This window comes from Aristolochia californica, unplaced genomic scaffold, assembly GCF_029961685.1.
Source record: "Aristolochia californica isolate CCGP_79_NKW_82.1479 unplaced genomic scaffold, dmAriCali1.0.hap1 SCAF_3, whole genome shotgun sequence".
NCBI lineage: Eukaryota > Viridiplantae > Streptophyta > Magnoliopsida > Piperales > Aristolochiaceae > Aristolochia > Aristolochia californica.
In genome coordinates, this window is record NW_027181992.1 from 44702737 (window position 1) to 44708736 (window position 6000).

The following is a 6000-nucleotide window of genomic DNA, read 5'->3' on the forward strand; positions in this document are numbered from 1 at the left end:
GGAGTGTGTGTATATATATATATATAACAGGGTTTGTCTGAGACACGGTTCCTGTGTTTTGAAGGATTAATTTCCAGTTCCCAGTTGTTGATTCTCGTTACGGTTTGAATTAGGTGGAATTTTTTGCTTTGTCTTGAATTTAGGTTAGCGTTAGAGTGCATTTAGAGACTGTTTGGGCTGTAAGAAAGAGGCGCAGGCTTGACAGGAAGAATTGCGGCAGGATACAGAGATAATGGATGGAGATTTTGACTTCCAAACAAGAGTTGTTCTGTATTTTTCAATTTCTTGCCACAGAAACTTCGAACCTGAGTTCCTGCGTTCCTTAATCGACTTTTTTTGTATCATTTAATTGAGCTTCCCCGGTAATTTCGACATAAATCGCGGCAGTTTTTATCTAGAAATCTGCCCGCTGAGTTTTGTCATGTCCGGGGATCATATTTTCATAAATATAGAAAATTCGAAAACTTGAATCAGTTTTATCTAGAAAACCGCCTGGTTGTAATCAATCAAAATCACGACCAGATCCATCTGGAAAAATATCACGTCACGAGATGTCAAAATCTGGAGAAAAGAAGAAAACACAATCAAGTTTCAAGGATTAATTTCAGACAGTTTCCGGACCTGTTTGTGCAAGGGAAAGTTGGTGTACAGCGTCAAGGCGACAATAGAAGAAGAAGAAGAAGAAGGGAGACATGAACAGTGGGACTACCCATGTTTTTCCTTCCTCCAATTGCTGCTGGAGTTGAACGGATTCATCTCTTCTTCGGTAAGTAATCAGGAAGCTAGCTGCTATTGTCATGTTATTATCAGACCATCCTCAAAATTGGGAATGGAGACAAAAATTAAAAACACTTTGGTAGAATCAATCTATACCGTCTTTAATTACGGAATTGTTTCCACTGTTTGTGTTTGCTTACCTTGTCATTCCAGATACCAGAAACACCAGCTTTGAAGCGAAGTTAAAATGAATTCTGTCTAAATGATTATGAGTTCGTCCTCAATAAATTTAAGGACAAATGTAAGAACAAAAGAGAAGCAGGGTAAAGGAGATTTGGATTAGATATATCCGATTCGGAGTAAAGTAGTTTTGCAGTGGATCGTTTGGTGTCTTACTGACCTGCTCCAACAAATCGTTCCGTCGCGTCTGACCATCTATATTTCATGACGGTGAAGTCCCGGTTCCATTTCTCTCCGATGACCAACGTAGAGATCACCCTAGGCAAGATCTTCTGAAAGATGGAAGCAGAGACTTCAGCGTTATCATCCCTCAAGCTTTTCTTCCAAAAGGAATGGGATTTATGGCCGAACCCCCTAGTCTCTACTATCTCACAGTGCTGGAAGGAAATCTTGCATTGCAGACTGTGCGCGTCTTTGCTGGTCCAAACATCAAGTAGAAAAGGTTGAAGACGAAGTATAACCTGTCTGTTTAGTGCTTCACTGCACCTTGATGTAAGCCTACACATGAATTTCTAACCGACAAGAAATTCATCATATAAATTTAAACAGAAACAAAGATCATACAACCCTCCATATGATCAGATTCCGTAAGAAAAAGGTTATTGTTCTCTGATTTGGCGTTTCCAATCTTTGAACACTCTCGGCAATGGTTAAACTGAAAAAAAAAAAAAGATTGGGGACCAAAAACAACAATCTGAAGTCAACCACCCATCAAGGTTCTTCATGGCTTCGTGTTACCGAGGGAGTTGCAACTGCAACTACCAAAAGTTGAGACCACGATTATGAGAAACCGTTTCTCATGATAAAATGGTTAACACTTGATAGATAGTTTTATGAAGATTTTAAGCTTCCACTGATACCCTACTTTTTAAATAAATGACAACATTGTAATAAGGCACCTTAAAACAATTTTGGCTGCCTCCTTGCCAATAGGAAATTATAGAAAAAATTACAAAAATTATTTGATTACAATTTTTCCATGTTTAAGCCACTTTTTTTTTTGAAATTTTTTCCACTTTCTTTTTATTGTTCTTGATCACTCATCTTTTACTTCAATTTTATATTTTATTTTAATATAAATATAAATATACCAAAAAAATATTATAATTATTTTTTATTACTTTCTTTGATAACATATCATAAAATTGATCATTTTTTTTACAAATTGTTCAAAGAAATTAATTTTTTATCTTTTTGTTTAGTTAAAGTAGAATTTTTTTATTATGAGCTAATATGCTCTGGATCTATTAGTTATAAGTGAAGGTCTATAAATAGTCCATGTAAACAATTGATTCAGTTGTGGAATATGAATTACATCGAAGAGCATATAGAAACACATATAAACATCAAATCCTTTGAAGGTTGATTTTGGACTCTTTCTTCTGTTCTTCCCACTTTATCTTCTTCGACGAACATTGCTTCAACAAAGTTTGCATGCAGGAAATTAAACTACACTTGGGAACTCAAGGTGCAACAAATAAAAGACTTTGATTGTCTTGAAATTCCACTATGTGCAACATAACCAAGAAACTTTGTTCTTATTAAAGTGTTGCTTTCTAAGAGGTTTTGTGAATATATCACCGATTTGCTCAACAATCCTGACATACAAGGCAAATACCTTATTAGTTATCACTGATCAATGCATCCCTCACAAAAGTGAAGATCAACTTCTATATATTTTGTTCTCTCATGGAAGAAAGAATTACATGCAATACATATGACTAATTGTCACACTTAAACACCTTAGGGTCTTCAAAAGCAATTTTTAACTCTTTTAATATTGATTGTATCCAAGTGAGTTGACATACATAATGGGCCATTATTCGATACTCCACCTCTATACTAGAACATGCCGCAATGTTTTGCTTTTTACTTTTCTAACTAAGATTTCCTCCAACAAATACACAGAAACTTACGATGGATTTCTTGTCAAGTTGAGAACCAATATAATCCATGTTTGAGTATATAGTAGCCTTTTGCTTGGAATTTCCTTCAAATTTCACAAGACTCTTTGTGCTACTTTAAGATGAACTTTCCAGGTCTAATAATAGTTGCATCTGTCAATTGTCCAACTAATCTTCTATACATAGTCTTGTCCTTCAATAAATGACTACTCTCATCCCACAAATTTTGACTAACGAGTATACACTGGTTTAATTCCTAATAACTCATATCACATAACATGTCAATAATATACTTCCTCTATGAAAGTACTACTCCTTACTTTTAGCAACTTCAATCCCCAAAAAATACGTCAGAGATCTAAGATCATTTGTTTGGAAGTGTCTACTCAAAAAAACTTTCACTTCCTCAATTTACTTGGTATCATTTCTATATAGTACAATGGCATCTAAATACACCATAAGGGCTACACAATGCTCGATGTAAAACAAATAAAAATCGATCACAATGACTCAACACAAAGCCACAAACTCGGATATTATGATAATATCACTAAATGTATCAACTAGACACTTAGACTTTGCTTCAAAACAAAAATAGATTTATATAGTTTATAAACCTTTTTTTTCTCCCTCTGAGCAACATAACCAAGAGATTGCTCCATATAAAACCTCATCTTGTCGATCACCATAGAAGAAAATATTTTTAATATCAAGTTGAAATAAAAACTATCACTTAGTAGTAGCAACAAAAATTAAAGTTCTAACAATATTGATGTGAGTCATTGAGGAAAAAACATTAAATACATACACACCATTTGTTCGTGGATGACCTTTGGCCACCAAAGGTCTCTTATATCTTTCATCTGCCCCATTAGCATTATATTTTATTATTTACACCCAACAACAACCAACAATAGTAGCATCAGTAAGAGAATCAACCACGGCCCAAGTCTTCTTAGTCTTTAAGATTCATTTAATCATCCATAATTTTCTTCCACTAAGGTAAACACAAGACATTTTATACTTTTGTTGGAATAGAAATATTGGACAATGAAGTAGCAAATGATCGGAACGAAGGAGTAAACTACAAAACAAAACATACTTGGAAATGAAAAACATGTATCTTTTCTTATGACAACAAGAATATGTAAATCATCAAAGATAGGATCCACAAGCATAGGGGAAGATGAGCCAACGATGTCAGAAAGGGCCATATCAAAAGCTTGTATGTTGTATTCCGCCCTTGGTTTGTTGGTTGTGTACCTTTGCTTGTTGATAAACGTGCAAAAATTTTTGTTGAATAGAAGTAGAAAGTATAGTGAGGCTATTAATACGAGGAAGATGGATAGGAGACTTAGCAGCCACTACACTCAGATGTGGCACTAAAAAATGTAATTTTTAAAAATGTTAATACACTGAAATATATGTTCTTTTCTTATAGAATCATAACACTTCTCACTCTGAAGATTAGGAGGATAACCCAAAAAAATGCATTATACCACCCGAGGAGAGAACTTGTTATTTTGAACACCAACAGAATGAACAAAACCTAGTTACCCGAATACCCTAGGTGTGACATCAAATAAAGAACATTTTGGCTTAAACACTTGCAAAAGAATTTTTCCTTTCAAAACTAAAGATAATATCCCTATCAATCAAGTAACATGAAGTCAAATTGGCATCTCCTAATACAATTTTGGGACATTCATTTAAAATAAAAAGGGTACGTACTACTTCCAACAAATGATGATTCTTTCATTTTGCAACCCTATTTTGTTGTGGAGTTTATATGTATGAGGACTAATGAATAATCCCATACGAAGCACAAAATGAAGCAAAATGATCCATAAACTCAAGACTATCAGGATGGAATGTATGAATTGAAACACCAAAATTGAGTTTTTTATTTATTAAAAATAAAAAAATACATAAAAAACTTTTTTCTTGTCCTGAAGGAGACACACCTCAAGCAACTTTGCTATAACTACTATAATCATCTATAAATGTCAAAAAGTATTGACAACTAAACAAGTTGGAAGTCCTACAATGACCCTAGACATAAGAATGCACTAATTCAAAAGGAATTTTACTATGGTTACCACTCAAAAGAAATGAACTCCTATGGTTTTGACCCGATCAATACTGAAAAGATAAATTGAAAGGCAGAGAGAAAAAATGACGAAACTTTAATGGAGATGGATGTCCCTACCACAAGTGCTACAAATAAGTTGTCATAGTAGAAGCTCCAAATGCGATTTGTGGACTAGTTCAAGCATCGTTCCAAATTGTAGAGGCCTCCTCTTTAATGTTTGGAACCAATCATCATCCTCGTATGCAAATCTTCAAACACATAATAAGATAAAAAAAATTAACAAAACAATTTAAGGAATTGATTCATGAAAGCACCAAAGATAATAATAAGTTGTGTGGTGAACCACCCCTTCACTTGTGATAGATGAAGAAGACTTATTTGATAATTGCACAAACTTACACGAGGAAGAAGGAGATAAATTTTTGAATAAAGATAACATACCTGAAATATGAGTCAATGCCCCAGAATAATGCCCAAGGTGGACTAAAAAGACACATGTAATACTGATGTATCTGATGTATCTGATGTGGCTAGAGTAGCATTAGTCGAGGATGATGTGTTGGATATTGTTGGAGTAGACATAAGAGTAGTTGTGAGTTGTCTCAATGTTGATTTCTAGGGCCAACATATAAACACAAAATATCTCAAGGGAAAGAGATGAGAGTGAAACTCTGGCTCTTGGGAGAGAGTGGAGCAGAAACCAAGGGGGAGAAAAAAGAGAAAAAGAGAGAGTTGTAAGGACAAATTTAAGCCAAGAATAAGAGGCTGGAATGCTCTACCCCATGCCTTGAGGTTGTATTTATAGTTATGTGAAAGTGCTTAAAATAACTACAATACCCTTAGGGTTACATGGTTGAAAAGTTGAAAAACATAAGAGGACATACACCTGCTTGCATAATTATAATTCTATACCATCGCTATAGAAGTTCTCCTTATTTACTAGTCATGCCATCCTTACACACGTGGGCGTATTTTAACACTCCCCCTCAAGTTGGTGTTTGTAACTCCGCTTTGTAAATAATCTTGGTCAAGAAACATGTGTGCTTG